Genomic DNA, 21,075 nt, shown 5'->3' with positions numbered 1-21,075 from the left:
CGCCACCATGCCGCCCCCCCTTGAAAGTTTTCTTATTTTATTGTTATATAACATTGAATCTCAGTGAATTTAATTTCTCCTTTTTGAGCAACAGAGAAACATCTCTTTTATGTTGTAACCACAAAGGGGCTCCATTGTGCCCCAAACCTCCGACACAATATCACTCAACACAGTTCCGGGTTCAAATAAAGGATTTTATTACAGTGAACTAGCTCACCAAATGCACACAATTAACAAGACCTCAATTACAAAATAAATTCATCTTCTTTCTCTCCTTCCTCTCCTCCTGTTGAGAGTCATCTGCTGCCTCCTGACTCTGACACCCTGAGCTGAACCTGAGGGCTTCTTTTAAATCGGACTGGGTCTGCTTCAGGTGTCACTACACTGCTCGTCTGAAGCAGTTCAGGATCATGTGTAAACCAGGGCAGTCCTCCCCTGGCACCATCCTCTGGCAGCACCCAAGGACCTGAACTCCAATTCCCATGCCAACCTGCAGGTGTCCTAACTGGGATCAGCAGTAGAATAAGAAAAATAAGAGTATGGCAAAAGAGACTTTTGTTTACTGCATTTTCCAGGTGTGGAGGCCAATGAACCAATGAGAGTAAACGCCAGGAGATGTGTATGCATTAAACAGCACTATTATATTAATTCCGTTATTTATAAAATGCACTTCTGCCCTTATTATTCTGATCATTTTGTAACAGATTGCTGTGAAGACTGCTCCTTCTTCGGCATTACTGAAGAGTGAATAAAGGATCTAATGGACATGTTTCTGACTTGAAAAGGTTTTATAAATCTTATCCTAGTAGAGGATATGTTTCTTTCTTTAATTAATATGTTGATTTCTACCACATAGTCTAAAGCACCTTAGCTGGAAGGTCCAGCATGTGCTGGTCAGTATGGTGACCTAACATACACAATGAGCACATTTAAACACTTCAGGCAACTTCATGGAAAGCCAGGGGATGGAGACAAGAATATATCCAAGTCACTGAATATCCTTCAGAGTTCTGTTAAAACAACTATTAAGAAATGGAAATGGTATGGCATAACTGTAAATCTGTCTAGAGCAAGCCGTCCACAAAAATGGAGTGACTGTACAATTAGAAGACAAGTGAGGAAGGCCAACAAAAGACCTATGAGAACTCTGAAGGAATTACTGTACGAGCAACAGTGGATAAGATTGGAGAGGCTGAGCAGATAGCAACTGTTAGCATTCCTGCCCTAGCAAAGAAGTTGTGCCTTATTTATTTAAGACAACGTTGGGTCAGTATAAAAGTTTAGTTTCGTTAGCATTTTAGTCATATGTTGGAAAAAGTACAGTAGACGGTGTATTTATAGCACTTAATTTGGCAGCTCTATCAAGTTGAGCTCAACCAAAAGCCAAATTAATGTGGCCCTCACATGCAAGTATTTAAAATGAATAATCAGTTATTACAAAAATCCCTATTCACGGGGATGGAAAGTATAGCTGCTCCACCGTGTTCTAAAATCAATGAAGATTCTACTTTGGAATGACAGATAGGAAAGACAGCCTAGAAAAACAGAACTTGAAAAACTGAATATTCTTTTGGGATAGTTGCCATTAAAATAAAACATGATGAAGGAAAAACGATGAAAAATAAATGATTCTATTAACTGAAAAGGAGAAGGTTATAACAAGCTTTTTATTTTTGTGATTAAGTGTGATAGGGAAATGGCAATAAGATATGTGCAGAAAACAAATTGCGTGCATGGATGGATAACCAGGAAGATTTTTTCCCACCGATATCTGTTGAATGAATATGGAGTGTCTGTGACTTGATGGGTACGAGCACTTTTCTAATATTTATAAGTGCATGCCGAGCTTTACAGGGAATGCCATGTGGTTTTACTTGTATCTTATGATTATTTAATATTTTCTGTCAAAAGACGTTAAGGGAAGCAGCAGCAGCAAGAATGGTTGTCCAAGTGGAATGTGCTAGCTGTGAAACTGGCAGCACTGAAGACATACCATAAAATGACTATAACTGAAGCTCTAAAAATCTAGCTATGGCAATCACAATTATACTGAAATGGGACATTCTTGTAATATTATAAAGCAGCTTACTCAGTAATCACCATTACATACTACTTTAATAAGTACAACTGAATACAGTATGTAACAAAGCAAAATGTAAAGTGTGGATTGACTGGGTCCAGACACCAATGACAAAACAAAATAAACATACATGTTCTGGGTTGATTCATCTGTCCATTACTAGACTCAGGTCCAGTTCAGGGTCGCAGGGAGCTGAAGCCTGTTCTGAATGAGAGCAGGAACTAACACTGAAGGGAATGCTAATTCAGCACAGAGCTGGACATGTTCATCTCTTTAATAATTTACGTCTTGTATAATGTATATGTTACTATATTCAAAAATGTTAGTGCCAAACACATCTATAGAATATAAGGCATGATACTTTTGTGACAAATATATTTCAGTTTAATGCCAGATTAAAATTTGGTTTCAGCTCCGATACTGCCATTATAGTTTAATAAGAGAAAAAATGTTTAAAGTTGCTCACTGTCTAGCAAAATGTTACACAGAGAAGTGTTACAACTACAACCTGGTGTAAGTGAGCATAGTTAAATACTGTATACGCGGAGGTATTCATTTCAAGGCTGCTTCTTCCCTTCCTTTGGCTCTCCCCAACACTCAGAAAAATAAACTAATGGAAACAGACAGCTACTCCCCTGTTAATGTTAACTTACCTTGGTTTCTCCTATGTCAGTAATAATCTCTGCCACTTGATTCAAAATTTGGTCCATTTGGACTTTAACGCAGACTCCTGGTGGTCACAACTGTTATAGAATATTTAAAGTAACTGTTAATTGTACTAAATAAATTTTAGGGTGTAGTCAATGATAAGCCAAGCCTATCATTGCCACACATGATTTCACATATTATCCATATACAGCCCGGAGGAATAAGATCTTAAAAACAGCCCTACATGATATCAGAGGCTACAGAGGAGAGATAAAGCGGAAGTTAACAATGCCTTCAAGAAAAGTAGGAGTTTTTAGGCTAGCCCTTCCTATACATAATGAATAATACAGTCAAAAAGATTTGCAACTTGTGACATTGTAAGATGTGTTGAAGAAGCTGCTCTGCTACTATTGAGCATTTGATATATCATATCTAGGTAAATCTTATTATTGTCACCACATGATAGATAGATAGATAGATAGATAGATAGATAGATAGATAGATAGATAGATAGATAGATAGATAGATAGATAGATAGATAGATAGATAGATAGATAGATAGATAGATAGATAGATAGATAGATAGCACAACTAACTTGTGACCATTATAATGCAAGAGAACAGGACAAGATAAAGAGTTGGGGCACCTTGCAGCAAACACAGTTTAATAGTGCAGCCAGCCAGGTCAAAGAAAACAGAAAATAAAGAAAACAATAGTAACTTCTTTAGTCAGTGCTTCTGTGCATGATCTCCATCATTTGCAGTTGCCAGTCTAGTATTCAATGATGATTCGCTGCATTACAGAATTTTATACAGGGGTTATTGCATAAGGAGAGAGGCTGAGGGCAAGTCAGTGTTTGGATGTCCTCATGTTGAAGTACAAAAGAGGAGAAGACATTAGCAACAGTGCAACGTCATGTGTCGCATTGGTGTTACAGTTTGATTCAGATCACTGAAGATATGTCCCCTAAGCACACGTGTCTATTTAATGGGTGTTCAAACTGAAAGACTATTTGATGGCCACGTTAACTCTGGCAAATACTATGTTGGATTAAAAGTATCAAAGCATTAAGAACACGTGCAGGGAAAGCTCCTGGGGCCTCATGTATAACATAGTGCATAGAATTCACACTATAACATGGCATATGGATAAAAGTGGAAATGTGCTTATGCACAAAAAAATTCAGATGCATAAATCTGTGCGTACGCCAACTTCCGTGTTCTTCCGCTACATAAATCCCAGTCAGCGTGAAAAGTACACACGTGCACGTGCCTGAAGAATTTCAGTAAATACCAAGTGGAGGCAAAGAAAAACGTACTATTTGTTGGTTTAAACAGTGGTATAAACAACAACAGGAAGTTGATCAAGTGACATAGCGTGTCGGAGAAACTCAAAAGCTCATGTTCACAAAGTCACACAGTGCCCGAAATAAAAAAGAAGTTGTCAGAAACCAAAGTCACCGTGAAAAGGCGAGTCGTAGCACACCGTCTGAGTGTCATATGAAAGCTTATTAGGGTACAGAGAAAAAAAAAGGCACACAGTGGAGAAAAAGCATGAAATGTCAACTTTAATCTCAAAATTTCCACTTTAAACAGTTTAGTTTATTCTGTCATTAAAGTAGAACATCATAAACCTAATCTTAAAATTGTTTAATTTACTAGTTTCTCAATGCCATCGTAACTTAAGTAGCACGCTAAATGCTTTGTTTTGTATTTGATCTTCTATGTGTTCTGTGTGTGTGTGAATCACTATGTGCCACCGGGCTTTCTCTTCCTCCGACAGGACACATAATCCATTACATTCGTGATATTACAGCTCTCTGAATAATTAAAATACTGAGATGTATACGTGATTTTCATGATGATAGGAGTTAAAGCATGTTATTAAACATGGGAACGCGGTGGCACAGTGATTGTTCATGTCTCACACAAGATCCTTGCGCAACCTTCGATGAAATACTTTATTGTAGCAGTACTGTCTCTTTCAAACGTACTAACCTCCAATTCCTGTCCTTACTTTTCTTTCTCCAAATACCCAATCTCCTCACAATCAGCTCTGTAATAGACGTTAAGCCATCTGTAAGCTCAGAACGCAGATTTTTCAAAACTTTTAAGGAACATAGAAATATCTGCGTAGTACGTGTTTAATTATTCATTCCATCTATCCTTCCAATGTCACATCAGCACAAGCAAGAATACAGTGTGAGGCAGGAACAATCCGTGAACGGAGCACCAGCGGCTTGCTAGTACTGCAGCACCGTGTAATTAAAGTTAAAGTTTTATCTGTATAATAAACATATTTTGCTGCATTTCATCTTAAAAATGATATCGTCATCATATGTTAATACATGCTTTATTAAGTGGCTCAGGTTGTGCAATATTATAACTGTATCGCAAGTTTACAGTGAGGCGATTGTTCTAATAAGTACAAACAGTTCTACAAGGAGCACTTGATGGACTGATTAATTGCATTTAGAGTTCTTGGGATGAAACTATTTCTGAACTGTGAGGTCAGTACAGGAAAGGCTCTGAAGCATTTGCCGTATGAGAGCAGTTCAGTAGACAGCATGGCTGAGGCAGCGTGTGCTTGATGCTGTATACCGATAATTCTCTTTCCAATCAGCTGCTGTACAGCTGTGGTTCACACTCAGATACAGTGATATAAATACTCCGAGTGGTGCAGTGAGAGTAATATGGAAAAAAATGATCCGATGTGGGATCCGAGGTGCAGTGAGAGTAATAACGCTAAAGCAGTTATGGTATTTGGAATAGTTGATCATTCTGTGGGCCATTATATTATTACAGGTTAATTACAATCAGATGGGTTAAACTAATAAACAATATGCAGTTAATTTCAGTGTATTTATAAAGCCGCGTCAGGGATGTGGATCTAAAAAAGAAAGGATAACCACACAGGAACAGTAGCACTGCTTTGACGCTGGGTGGTGCCAGTTTGCAAAACCAAGCAGAGAACTTGCGTAAGACAGGGTATGAGCTACCGTGGAAATATGCGTGGCCTTACCCCAAGTTTAGGTTTTGTACATCGCGATTTGAGCGTGGAAACGTTCTTACGCAACATTTTTGTGTGTACACACCGTTTATACATAAGGCCCCTGGTCTCCAAGACTATGTCCAAGGTAGAATGAGTTGGATAAGATTCAAAGTCAAGAAGCTGATATGTTTCTTCTTATGCCTGGAGGGATATTAATCAAGTTCCACTGAAAATGTTTCTGGAAAAGGTACAAACCAAATAAACAGATCAAAAACATGCATTCAGTCATATGATTTGATACTTTAAAGAAGTCATATAATCACAATCAACCATGAAAAAAATATTAAATGTTTTCTTCCGATAAACAAGGAAAATTGTGCCGGAAAATGACAGTAACCCCTGTTTTTAAATTCAAAGTCTCAAAAAAGACTCCTTCCAGTTTTCAGTGGCTGATTGACAGACTCTTTCAGGAGCTATGAACAGTAAGAAATGTCCAGAATGTCTTTTACATCAATAATTTAGATTCAGTCATGTGAAAAAGTAAGTACACCCTTTGTTCAGTTTTATGCTTTTACATATCAAGCTGTAACTAGCAATCATTTTGTCTTGAATGTGCTGTTTTGTCATCTTAGGTTAGATTTATCTTGTTTAAGTACATGTTGAGGAGTAGATGGTTGTTAGTTTTCTAAAAACTATAAAATTGACAGAGCTTGTACTTTGTATTTTACATGGCTGAATATCTCATTGTAGAGAAGAACAAGTGGAAATGTGATTCAGGAGAAGGAGAAGGAAATGGCGCAGTGAATGATAACAACTAATTAGCACCAACTTTGATACCTGACACTCTTGAATTGTTACATACTGTAGAAACAAGAAAAGGCCATCAGCCCATGGATACACAGATGTAAAAGTGTGACTAAAAAAGTTTAACTCTGACCTATTTGGAGAAATTCCAGTAAAACAGTTTATTTTTCAGTAAAGTCCCTGGGGACACTAATACACTTGTAATGTTCACAAAGTTTTTTCTGTACCACTCAATAAACCTCAGCATATGTAGATTGGTGACATCACATCCTCCACACTAACCCTCAACACAGGCACTCCACAGAATGGTGTGATGACACCATGAGACAAGGCCATGTAACAGGGTTTTGCTTTAAGTCAAATTTTAAAGCAGTTTATGCAGTAGACTTACATACCTGGTTTTAACAGTTTTAAAACTTACCTCGCTGATTAAAGCAGTGCAGGGTAGGACAACTGTAAGAGATGGCACAGTTCCTAAATGGTGTTTTGCTCCAAGATGCAATACACGTGCAGATGGGCAGAGATCTGAGTGGCCGGCAGGTTTCACTAGAGCAAAGGAAGCAGAAGTCGATGCAGAGTACCTTATAGTTGTGGGGGACAAGTGTAGCTCCAAGGAAAAAGAGAAGTTCTGAGTGATCAGAGGGCACAGGGAGCGAATGCAGAAAAAAGGGACAGATTTGTTTGTACCCCTCCAAGAAAAAAAGAAGAACCCACATTTGTCTATGAAATAACTTGAAACTGATAAAAGTAAGTGGCATTTATCATTGTTTATTATCTACTAGCTGTCCCCCTGCGGCTCCGCCCACGTAGTAGTGGAACAGGACAAACTTTAAAAGTCAATAAAAAAAAATGTAATTCTTGCCAAGCGGAAGGTAAATACTCTCCAATGTCAAACTTTGGCACTGTATCTGATCATGTTCAGCTCTGACGAAAAAGTGTCCCCTGCAACACGTGGTGAGAGGTAGAGAGACTGGCACGTGACTGAGGAGGGCCCTGCCTGCTTCCCCAATCCTGAAGTCCTGCCTCCCCCTCCCCTCAGCCTGCAACCTCTCTCTCAGATTTGCTCAAATAAATCGCTATCGCAAGAAAACCATAATACTTAGCATGATGAGAAAAGTCGCAAAATCAACCAGAATATTCAAGCAAATTATAGAAAAAAAACAGATCTAAATCCATTATCTCCTGAAAAGCGGACATACATACATACAGTACATACATCAAGACAGATCTTGGATTATATATATATATATATATATGAAATGATGATGATTGAAATGAAATGATTTTGTTTGAACAATTATTGCACACTTTCTGTAAATCCAATAAACTTCATTTCACTTCTCAAATATCACTGTGTGTGTCTTCTATATGATATATTTAACTGACATTTTTTATCGTAATAACCAACGATTTATACAGGAAAATAATGACTATTAACAAGGTTGCCCAAACTTTTGCATCCCACTGTATATATAGTCACAGACGTGCACATGGGAGGCAGTTTATGGGCTTGAAGAAATCTATTCTCTCTCTATATATATATATATATATATACAGGTATATATATATATATATATAAAATCCTAAGCCTAAAAGTGCAATGGTAAAGTTTTTAATGTCATGTTTTTTGTCACACTTTAAATCAGGCTAATTTTAAAACCTACATATATATGTTTGGTATCATTCTTTTCAGAATTTATTAAACTTTAATGTGATGTTGTTAGATTTTCAGATTCTTATTCTGTTTTTAAAAAATAAACAAAAAAATATCAAGAACTCCAATAAGCAGTAGGACAGCTGCTGTACAGGCTTTTAAATGTTCGAAGTGCCACACAAGATGCAGATCATGCAGCATGGCAGCAGCAGCTAGCCAGCAGCTGATCAAGCAAAGAAGAGATTAAAAACTGTTTTTTTTTTCCATTGTATCACCGTTTAAGAAGAGGTTTCGGAGGAGCGACTCCGTCTTCTTGGGGTGTGTTCAGCCCCCCTCTTCACAACGCGAATAGCAGAGACATGAAGTGGCTTGCGAGCAGGGGGGATCCCCCTAGTATATATATATCCTTATATATAATTTGATACTATCCGTACGTATGGTGTTCGCATCAATACCCCGTATGTATGGTGTTTGCGTCAATCTTCGACTCAATACAAGTTAGAAACATGCAATGCGACTCTGTTTCTGTAGTTAGAACAGTATTGCATGATTGGCTAAGAATGTTTGAATGCTTCTGTGACGCCGCTGGACAGCCGAGTATAATAAGTCGGTGTTGGTTCGAGCAGATAACAGTAAGTTCGGTTGGTTTTTGGAACGTTGGTTTGGTGGGGCATACTTTCCAGGACTAAGTCGACTGAGTTAAACAGTTCGACAGCTCCGGAACCGTAAGTAATTTAGAACATATTGCCATTTTCTTGGTACGTTGAAATCTATCTTTGGGCAGTTTGGTTTTGGCATCCGTCCTTCTGACATCTATTGGCAAACTGAGTAATGACGGCTGGGTATTAACAACGGTCATTGTTTAAATTTTAGCCGATCTCAGAACTAAAATGACCACGCCAACATAATTATTACTCTGACTCTGATTAGAGTCGTAAAATACGGTTTGTTTTGAAAATTTGTTTGCTGGAAAAAATCAAATGAGGTGCACCAAAGAGCTGAGTTCACGTTTCGCAGCCCCGTTTAAACAGGAAGCTGTTCATTACATTGGCTGAAAAGGTCTATTTTAAGCACAAATCAGTGCCATGATAACAAAATCATTTCAAGGACTTAAAAAAACAAATAATTCTTTGCAGAGAAAGTATGGATTTCACAAACATAGAATTTGTAGCCCGATTCGATCTGCTCCCAGTCGCTGGTATATATATTATATATATATCTGTGGTGGGCTGGCACCCTGCCCGGGGTGTATTCCTTCCTTGCGCCCTGTGTTTGCTGGGGTTGGCTCCAGCAGACCCCCATGACCCTGTATTAGGATATAGCGGGTTGGATCATGGATGGATGGATATTTATATATATAGATTTAACAAAAAACAGACTTTGCTTTAGAGTTTTGATTCAAAAGAAAATTTCAAATAATAACACAAATGAAAATGTATGGACAAAAATGATGGAACCTTTACCATAATCACTCATAATCACTCCAAACAAGCAATTCCTGGAGCTCTCAATGAGATTTCTGCACCTGTCAACAGTTTGTCTCCTGGAGCACTTTAAATAGTGACAAAAAGTGCTGTATAAATGTAAATAATTATTATTAACAGGTAGTTTGGCCCATTGTTCCTGAGCAAACTGCTCCAGGTGTGTCATGTTTGAAGGGTGCCTTTTACAGGCTGCATGTTTCATTTTTTCTATAGATGTTCAATAGGATTTAAATCAGGGCTCATAGAAGGCCACTTCAGAATACTCTGATGTTTTGTTATTTGTCATTCTTGGGTGCTTTTATCTGTGTGATTTGGGTCATTATCCTGTGGAAGGATTGATAATCTGAGACAGAGCTTTCTGACACTGGGCAGTACATTTTGTTATAGAATATCCTAATAATCTTGAGATTGAGATCGTATTGTTCCCGGCCAGACTCAAGGCACCCTTTGCCAGATGCAGCAAAGTAGCCCCAAAAAATAACTGAGCCTCCTTCATGTTTCGCAGTAGGTATGGTGTCCCTGTCTTTGAAAGTTTTATTTTTTCATCTGTGGACATAGAGCTGATGTGACTTTGTCAAAAACCTCCAGTTATGTCTCATCTTCACATTTAAACAGAAGCAGTATAGATTATCGATATGAAATGTAATGTTTTTCTTTTCAGCTTTCAGCAGCAGAGTTCTCCTGGGTTTTATTCCTTTGAGCTCACTGTCACTCAAAAAGTGATGGATGGTATGGTCAGAAACTGATGGACCTTGACCTTGGAGTTCAGCTTGTATCACTTTGGAAGTTGCCCTTGGCTTTATGTCTACTATCCTTCTGCCCATTCTGGGGTGGATTTTCCTCTAATGGATGCATCCGGAGAGACTGTCTACAGTCTCATGGACCTTAAACTTCCAAATAATATTTCTCACTGTTTTCACAGAAATATTAAACTGCTTGGAGATGGTCTTATAGCCTCTGCATTTAACATGCCTGTCTATAATTTTCTTCCGGAACTCCTCAGACAACTCTATCCATTTCTTTCTCTGGTCCATGTACAGTGTGAGACACACAATGGTACCAAACAGCAGAGTGACTACTTTTCTTTGTTTAACTCCACACAGGGAGGACCCGGGTCTCCTAACTGCGAGACAGCAGCGCTACCCACTGCGCCACCCTGGTACCAAAATGTTTCCAGGCAATTTTACAATATCTTTGTAGAATAAGCTATACCTGATTTCTTTTCACACTTCAGTGAGAGTGGCAGCCATTTACATGAGCTCTATCTCTCCTTCTTCTTTTTTGGAACAATGTTCTTTTTTTGAGATTACTATTCAAGATTATTTAATTATTATTAATGATAAAGTTCAGATGTGGTCTGACTTGTTTCTGTTAATCGTAAATTAATTTTTAAATTGAATACATGCTGCTGTCATCACAGACACAAACCCAAGCAGTCAGCCTGTATCAACTACTTTTTGGATGAGCTGGGAACTTGAAAGTTATTTTTACATTTTTTTTTATTCTAGAGACACCTTTAGAAAGAAAGTTCTACTGTAGAAAGTTGATTCTGTTCATCTGGACATACTGTAGTTTTCTGATATGTTTCATCACTCATCCAAGTGACTTCCTCAGTCTCAGTTGACTGCAGGTTCCTCCAACCTTATAAACAGTACCTTGGCCAAATGACCGAACTAGCACCATCGACTAACAATGGGCCGTGTGATCAATGATATGCAAATTGTCCATTGATCAATAGCCATGAGTACCATTCACAGAGAGTTGGGGAATGGCTGCAATCACCGCATTGTAAGATGGTGAAAGATGTACCTTTAGACCCCATCCTCGGTTCAGAGATGGTCGTTCCTTTTTCACGTAAACAGCCTCTTTGACTCCTCGCTCAGACCAGCATTCCTTCCTGTCCAGGATGTGCACATCTTCATCACTGAAAGAGTGATCACTGTCCTGTAGATGTAAATAGACTGTGGAGTCCTGGCCTGATGAGTAGCTCTTCTGTGTTGTGCCATCTGCTTCGCCAGTGTATGCTTGGTTTCCCCAATGTATGATTCACAGCAATCCTTTTGGCACTTAACTGCGTAAACTATATTACTCTGTCTGTGCCGGGGCACCCGATCCTTGGGGTGAACCAATTTTTGCCGTATCGTGTTTTGGGGTTTGAAAGCCACCAAGACCTGGTGTTTTGAAAAAATGCATCTCAGCTGTTCTGATACTCCTGACACATAAAGGATCACCAAAGTTTTTCGCTAAGGCAGCGGATGTCCTTCCTCTCTCCTGGATTGCTTAGAGCATTCTTTAGGTGTCTTCCCTGCTTTGACAAAAGCCCAGCTGGGATAGCCACATTTACTCAAGGCCTTTTTGATATGATGTTCTTCTGCTTCCCTGGCCACTGTGTCTGTGGGTATGGTGTTTGCTCTATGTTGTAGAGTCCGGATGACACCTATTTTGTACTCTAGCGGATGGTGAAAGTCAAACCTTAAATACTGATCCGTATGCGTTGGTTTACGGTACACATCAATTTTCAAATGACCCCCATTGCTGATGGAAATTTCACAATCTAAGAAAGCTAGCCTGTCACGTTTCATGTTGTCCCTGGTGAACTGGATGTGTTTGTCCACTGAGTTGATGTGGTCAGTAAATTGTGGTTCCTCCTGAGATTTGATTTTCACCCAGGTGTCGTCCACATACCTGAACCAATGGCTCGGTGGTGTTCCAGGATAGGAAAATAGCGCCCTCTTTTCCACTTGTTCCATATACAGATTGGCCACAGTAGGTGAAACTGAGGAACCCATGGTGCACCCATGTTTCTGCCTGTAGTACTGGCCTTTGTATATGAAATATGTGGATTGAAGACACAGTTTCAAGAGCAGACACACTTGGTCAGTGCTGAGAGTGGTTCTTTTTCTGAGTATGGGGTCATCCTGTAATCTCTTATGGACCACCTCCATAGAGATGAATAGAGATGTAACATCATATGAGACCATAGTGTCATCTGCCTCCATAATGATATCTCTCATCTTCTCCACAAAATCAAAAGTGTTCTGAATATGGTGTTTTGAGCTGCCTACCAACGGATTGGGGACAGCGGCCAGGAACTTTGAGATGTTATATGTAACCAAATTGAACATGCAGACAATGGGTCTTAATGGTGCATCCTGTTTATGTATCTTCGGTAAACCATACAGACTTGGTGTAGCTTCCCCTGGGTATAGTCTGTGGTATAATGTCTGGTCAATAGAGTTGTCATGCACTAACTGCTTAAGACAATCTATCACCTTTATCCTGTAACCACTAATTTGATCTAATTTTAGGAGTTCATAAGTGTTTTTGTCACTAAACAGAGACAGAATATATTCTCATGATAGTCCGTCTGGTTTTGCATCACTGTGCACTTCCCTTGGTCTGCCGGAAGGATGATGATGTTGTCGTCATTACTGAGTGCCATGAGAGCCTTACTCTCCTCAATACTGATATTGGGTGCAGAGGGCTTAGCATTGCTGAGACATGCCGAAACCTTTATCCGCAGTTGCTCCGCTTCCACCTCTGCAATGTTGTTATTTCTGATTGCTGACTCTGTGGCTGTGATCAGTTCCACTAGCAGGATTTGTTTCGGTGTGGCAGCAAAGTTTAACCCTTTAGCAAGGATGTTTTTTTCTGCTTGGGTGAGTTGTCTGTCAGACAGATTCTTCACCCACCTGTCCAAATCCTCAGTTTGTGTCTGGCATCCTTCTGTCTGTTGGCTGTAGAGGACACTCCCTATCGTATGCTGATGTTTCTGGCACACCAGAAGTAGATCAAACTTCCTCTGCTGTCTGGTCTTAGACTTTTTGTGCTGTGGTAGACAAGCCTTCTTAGTGAATTCAATCACCTGTTGAAGCGTTTTCTCATCTAAAAGCGATGAAAGCCTTTGTCAGATCTGCTCCTCTTTAGATTTCAAAACATCAATAATAAAGTTAGTTTGTCTCACCCGTTCGTTTAGCAGCTGGCTCTGTGCCCTTTGTAGGATTTCTGTAGCTCAGAGACCCTTCACTGACCATTTCCTCTGTAGACTTTTAGGTGTAATTCCACTCTGTCTACATCTGAGGCTGAATCTCAGGCGGTTCCTGATCTTACAATGCGGTGATTGCAACCATTACCCAACTCTCTGTGAATGATATTCATGGCAATTCATCAATGGACAATTTGCATATCATTGATCACATAGCCCAATATTAGTCAATGGTGCTAGTTCGGTCATTAGGCCAAGGTACTGTTTATAAGGTTGGAGAAACCTGCAGTCAACTGAGGAAGTCACTTGGATGAGTGATGAAAGGTATCAGAAAAAAACTATGTCCAGATGAACAGAATCAACTTTCTAGAATTTCATTACCTGGACTATTGAGCATGCATCTAGACATTTAGAAAGAAAGGTTGGAAAAGGGATTGGAAGGCATTAAATGTCTAAGAGATTTCACGGTTTTGGTTTTTATGCTTTATTTTTGCTTATAATTTGTTTTATATCATTACACTTGAATAAAGTGAATTGATCAAGTTGCCAGTATTGATACAAGACTGTGATTTTTTCAGTGTTTTTAAAAAATATTTATTTGTATTTGTCTACATCTGGTGTCTGCATTTCTTTTTAGCACCCTGGTTAGCATTGGTTTCATGTACTAGAAGATGCTCAGATACCATCTGTCCTGCAGTCCTGTAGCATGGAGCATCACACACCACTATCATAGGCCTGTGATGCAGCGGAACAATAAACACTACACATACAAATAAAACCCTAAGAAAAACTAACAAAGTCAAAAGTGAATTAAAATAGAAGACTACAAAAGTGAAGCTTCCCCTTGCCTGACATCCTGAGTACCTGCCAACTTTTAAATTTTAAACTATAGCCATCAGCAGCACTCATATTTGTGAGACCTTCTTCTGAAAATGTTGACCCTTATAAAAATGTATTAACAGTAAGGTTTCATCTTGTGTCCAAACTACTTAGTGAACAATAATAGCTACTATTAAGTGATCAATAATAGCTGTACTAGGGAAAGCAAAAATTGTACCAACCTGTTTCAGAAGTGGTTTGGTGAAACCCTCAGTGTCACAGCCTTCTGATCAGGATATATACAACATTCATTCTCTTTAACAAAGGTTAACAGGATTTTTAAACACTTCATCAATTGACACTCACACCATCAGGTTAGAAACAGTTTTTATCCGCGAATTAAAAAAATTAATCAACCTCATATCATAAAAACAAGTATTGTAACAAATATTGTGAAGTAAAAACACTATGTGTGAATATGTATATAATGAAAAAACTGAATTTAGTAAAGGAGACTGTGTACTTTTTCTTGTCCTGACTGACCCTCACAGGCTTTTTTATTAAATGGAAAGGTCCTGCCATTGTTAAAGAATAAAAACATCCTGTAAATTATAAAGGTTAGTACACCTGTACATTGTGAACCAACTCAGATTCTTTTAAAAGAATGACATGAGCCGAAGGAAATGTTTGTCATGGCATCTGGTGTTTCTGATGCACCTGAAGCTTCCATAGAGGGCAATTTAACTGACACACAAAAGTGTCAGTTGTTCGCACTAATCCAAAAAGGGATACATTTTCAGTGTTACCTGGTAAAATTAGTCTTGCCGAACATAAAATAATAACAAAGCCTGATGTTAAGATTTAGATGCACCTGTACAGAATTCCTGAAGCCTGAAGAACAGCCATTCCTCAGGAGATAAAGCAAATGCTACAATTAGGTGTAATTTGTGAAAGTAGGAGCGAATGGAGTAGTCCAATTGTTATGGTTCTAAAACCAAGTGGAATTATACATACAGTATTTGCATATATTTTACACATTTGAATAAAGTTTTGAATTTATATTATATCTGATATCCTGTGCAGATGAGCTGTTGGAAAAATTTGGTCAAGTGTCTTGCACATCTCTACTTGGGATCTAACTAAGGGACAGTGGGTGATGCCTCTTGAGAGAAACCAGTGGGGAGAAAACTGCATTTTCCGGGTGGTTTGTATGAATTCTTTTTGAGCTTCATGGTATGCCCTTGACATTTCAGTGTATGATGGCTCAGATATTATGCCCCCCTGAATATTCTGGCACATGTCTTGATGATGTTTTAATCTTTACCAATTATTGAGATTCCCATTTGACATACCTTAAGGCAATACAAGACAGTTTGAAGAATGTTGGTTTAACTGCTAATCCAGAAAAATGTAAATTAGGTGTCAGAAACTCATTACCTAAATTACTCTGTGGGTAAAGGTATAATCAAGTCACAAGTGATAAAATCAGTGAAGTGCATGCAGAGCCTTACCTGGAATCAGAGAATCATGTTTGTGTGTTCTTAAGATTGACTGGTTATTATAGGTGATTTATACCTAGTTTTGCTGCTTGTGATGTCTCTTTAACTGATTTGACAAAGAGATGAAATAATTGCACAATTGTTTGGACTAATGCTGGTGAAAAAGCCTTTGCAGATTTTAAAAAGTTCTGTCACCTTACCCTGTACTCAGAAAGTGGACTTCTCAAAGGATTTCATTTTTCAGGCAGATGAAAGGACTTCCATTTTGGGTAATGTGCTGTCGCAGGTTTTGATCAATAAGAGCAAGCCATCATGTATTTATTCTGTAAACGTTTGTCCAAGAATGTCGTTATTGCATTATTGAAAAAATAGTGAACTGGTCATAAAACAGGCAGCTGAAACATTGGGTTATGTTTGGAGGGAAAAAGGTTTATGCTGGTTGGTTGATCATACACCACTACAATGGCTTTATAGGTATAAGGACAAAAATTCAAGGCTATATATATATATATATATATATATATATATATATATATATATATATATATATATATATACACTAATAAAAGGCAAAGCCCTCACTGACTGACTCACTCACTGACTCACTCACTGACTGACTTATCACTAATTCTCCAACTTCCCGTGTAGGTGGAAGGCTGAAATTTGCGGGGCTCATTCCTTACAGCTTACTTACAAAAGTTAGGCAGGTTTCATTTAGAAATTCTACGCATAACGGCCATAACTGGAACCTACTTTTGACCATATATACGGCCATAGCCTGCAGCTCAGTCGCCGTGTGAGGCGGAGTTGCGTCCCACATCATCACGCCTCCCACGTAATTGAGTGCCTGCCCATATAAGGTAAATATTCGCGGGTGAAGGACTGTGTTTATGCAAATGAAGATGAGATGGTCTAGTGTTTGGCACAAACTCAGCGAAAGTGCGAGAGAAACTTTTAAGTGCCGGGTCTTAGCTAACATTAAATAAAGCCATGGACATCGCAGGATCACACAAGAGAGCGGCTCACGTGAACTGACTGTGAACGCAGTATATAGAGAACAAGGAATAGCTCCAAAGAGCGTTGAACAAAAAACACATTACACAATTGAGAAGGCAGCAAAAGAATATGATATACGATATTTGCGAGATACAAGTTTACTGAGAGGACCCAGGATATAAACAAGACTTTTGATCACTTTGTAACTAAGTTAAAATTGCTGGTGAAGGACTGTGCTTATGCAAATGAAGATGAGATGGTCAGGGATAGAATAGTGTTTAGCACAAACTCAGCAAAAGTGCGAGAGAAACTTTTAAGTGCCTGGTCTGAGCTAACATTAAATAATTGCTGGTGAAGGACTGTGCTTATGCAAACGAATAGGAAAGCAAGGTGAAAAGCTTAACTTTAAATTAAGTTCATAGACATGCTGCCACTGGCGTTTGTCATGCCTAAGACGAATTCGATATTCGTGAGATACAAGGTATAAATGAGACTTTTGAGTTAAAATTGCTGGTGAAGGACTGTGCTTATGCAAACGAAAATGAATATGCATATGCAAATGTTACGTTATTTTTAAAATGTTTCCTTTTCTTTTTCATAACTTTTTTAACACACTTCTTCTCCGCTGCGAAGCGCGGGTATTTCGCTAGTATATATATATATACAGTGATCCCCCGCCTATCGTGGAAGTTATGTTCCAGGCCGATCAGCGATAGGTGAAAATCTGAAATATAGAAAGACCATATAAATAAACATTTTTTTTTACAGTTTAAGCCTTAAAATACCCCTCTCACATGCTTTTAACACATGCAAACTTATTAAAACACTCTTTGTAAACACATATGATATGTGGATGTCGGGCCAAAGATATGAGTAGCATCTCACTATTATAAAAAAAAAAATCTTGGCAGCAAAATGAGGCATGATCTTCTCGGAAGACAATTTCACATTTTAATGCAAGACAAGGCAGTGAGACTTTTAAATGATTGAAGTGCAGAGAGACAAGCAAAACACATATCTTGGCAGAAGCAGCACAAAGCCAGTAGCTGATCTGTACACTTCTCCTTAGCGTACGTTCAGCCCCCTGCCCCCCACCCCCTTCAGAATGCTAGCGGCAGAGACGCGAAGTGGCAAAAGGACAGCTGCTGTACAGGCTTTTAAATGATCGGCATGCAGAGAGACAAGCAGAACACGTACCTTGGCAGAAGCAGCACAAAGTCAGTAGCTGATCTGTCCACTCCTCCTTAGCGTGTGTTCAGACAACCATCCGTGTCCTTCACAACGCTAGTGGCAGAGACACGAAGTAGCAAAAGGACAGCTGCTGTACAGGTTTTTAAATGATCGATGTGCAGCAGCAGCAAGACAGCAGCTGAACCGATCGCATCTCTTTAGCGTGCGTTCAGAGCCCCCCTTCATAACGCAAGTAGCGTTCAAAGTCCCGCGTAGAAGAGATTTAACCACGCCCGGGGCAGGAAATAAAGGACAAATATTGTTTTTACAAAAGTTTTAAAGTAAAGATGAAAATAATGCATATGTAACAATTTCCATGAAAATAACAATCTGTTTAAATTGTTTATCCGGTAAATCAAACATGAAGGTGGGCGAGCGAAGCGAGCAGGGGGCAAAGCCCCCTAGTAATAATAATAATAATAAATCCGCAATGTAGTGGGGGCGCGATAGTTGAACAGCGATATAGTGGGGGATCACTGTATATTTATTTATTTATAGAGTTATTGCCTGAAAGGAATGTACAAGTACCAACAAAGTAATCTCATTAACTGAAATATCAAGTTCAACCAGCATAACAGGTCCACAGTGGAACTCTGTCTGGTAGGTTGCTCATACCCAAGTGAGATAATTCCTTTCGGAAATGCACTGCTCTTATAGTCCTAAGACCAGATAGGACAGAGTCAGCTGCCCTCATTTGACTTCTTCTCTGGAGCTGTGGGAGGAAAACGACAGAAGACAGCCAGTGACAGACCCCATTTGTGTCCCACGGTGGTAGTGCTTTTATATTTATTAGCCATGGTATCTGTCAAAAACAGGTAATAGAATAATTTAAAAATATCTGCTATATCTTGACATACATGTAGCCATATTCTTTCATATAAAATATACACTGCCTTGAAAAAGTATTAAAATCCTGTCATGCATGCGCATCAAAGGACTTCCTCAAAGGCTCAGTCAAGGTATGTAATAACCTGCCATGTCAAATTATGGGTGGGTGGGGTTTTGGGTGGTGCTGCCACTTACACAGGGTTTAAGTTAAGTAGACCTGCTCCTTCTGGTCCAGTCGCCATAAGATCTCAAATATCCCGAAAGGAGGTGTCATTACTGGACAGAACAACTCGCCTGATGGAGCTCTGTTAGAGCGGCTGCACTTTATTCTGTTTATGTGACATTCCCGTTGAAGGGGCAAGCGCCAATATTATTTTTGTTTATCTTTATTTGATTTTGCTGTCTAAGGACAATTAAAGGGATACCCCAGTTGGTGCCCCAAAATTTCCTTGCAGCATTAAGAATTGTTATTACCACACCCAGCCACACTCTTACAAGAATTTTCAAATTTTATAGCTTTAGAAGTAAGAATTTTTTCCGCTGATCTACTAAACAGTATTCCTTATGCCAAATCAAAAGAAACACAATGAAAACCTTTCCAAAAGGTCCTTAAAAAGTAACACCAAAACTGTCAGATTTAAAAAAAGCATTCCTACCATTTATAAATCTGAGGCTACCAGTGATCAGGTGCTTTACTTTACCAAGTCACCCAATTTGCTGAAGATCTGTGTGTGTGTAGGAAATGTGTGGATTACTTGATTTTGAGTAATTTATGAGGATAAATCCTCCCTCTCTCAGTGAGCTCCAGCAGTATGGGGACATTTTCCACAAGGCAAACCAAAATGATGACAAATAAGCATTCAATACAAGTCAAAGGTATAAAACTAGAGAAGCACAGATTAGGAGAAGTTTACAAGACCATCCCAAAAACACTAAAAACACCTCAGGGCTCAGTGTAGTCCATCATACAGAAGAGGAAAAAATATGAAACTGCATCTACTCTTTCTGGGTCACACTGCCCCTCTAAACTTAGTCACAGAGTAACAATGCCACTATTAGAGAGGCTGCTTTGATACCAAGTGTCGCTCTGACCAAGTCGACTGAAGTCAATGGCTCAACATTCTCTAAGGCGATGCACAACAAGAGACTTCATGGTAAGGAAGAGTGGCAAGGAAAAAGTTTTGACTGTAAAAAAAGAGAAATATTTGTCCATAAAGAATTAGCAAAACATTACTTGGATGAAACTGCAAAGATGTTATGGAAAGTCTTGTGGTCTGATGACACTAAAGTGAAACATTCAGGAGCATGTATGGCATAAATCAGCCAGGTAACACTATCCCAGCATCATCTTATGGAGATGCTTTATGGCACCAGCAACTGACAATTTGATCAGGGTTGATGGGAAGATGAATGCTAAGAAGCACAGCCAGATCCTGGAGAAAAGCCCACTACCCTCTGCCAGAGAAGAAGCTTGTCTTTCAACAAGACACAATAATGGAGTACATTAAAATTGTGAAAATTGAATGGCACAGTCAGATACCTGACCTTAACCTCATCAAATATCAAATCGAATTTTTGTCCTCAGCCACTTCTCGACTGACCTGGCACAGCTTGAGCAGTTTTGCAAGAAGGAATGAACAAATCTTCCTTCATCATGTTATGCAAAAGTAAAAGAGACTATTTACAGTAAAAACTGTTAGAGGTGGTTTAAAAAAGTAATGCATGGGGGGTGAATTACAAATTGTGGACATTTCAACAGTTGGAATTTTTTTTTTCACTTGTTTATAATTTTCTTTCTTTTTTTTGGGCATCACTGTAAACCAGTGATATAATCATAAAAAATTCTCAGTCAAAATGTTTAAAACTCCACCTTGTGACAATTAGTTATGTGAAAAAAGGCACTTTGTGTTTTTCATTTCTTTTTAATATTATTATCACTATGTTTATCTTCCTTGCTTTTCCTTTGTTTGATAAAGTTATGCTTTTTGTTTTCATCATTGTTGTACAGTGTGTACGTCTGTGAGAAAGTATTTCTTGGGCTCTGCCAGCTAAAGAC

At 38.8% G+C, this 21,075-nt stretch overlaps 1 pseudogene; it reads right to left on the bottom strand.

The window, feature by feature from the left end:
• The window catches only part of LOC120526489, a 111,508-nt pseudogene that overhangs the window by 22,643 nt on the left and 67,790 nt on the right, over nt 1-21,075 (bottom strand).

Source organism: Polypterus senegalus, chromosome 3 (assembly GCF_016835505.1).
Source record: "Polypterus senegalus isolate Bchr_013 chromosome 3, ASM1683550v1, whole genome shotgun sequence".
Classification (NCBI taxonomy): Eukaryota; Metazoa; Chordata; class Cladistia; order Polypteriformes; family Polypteridae; genus Polypterus; species Polypterus senegalus.
This window is presented reverse-complemented; position numbering and strand designations above follow the sequence as displayed.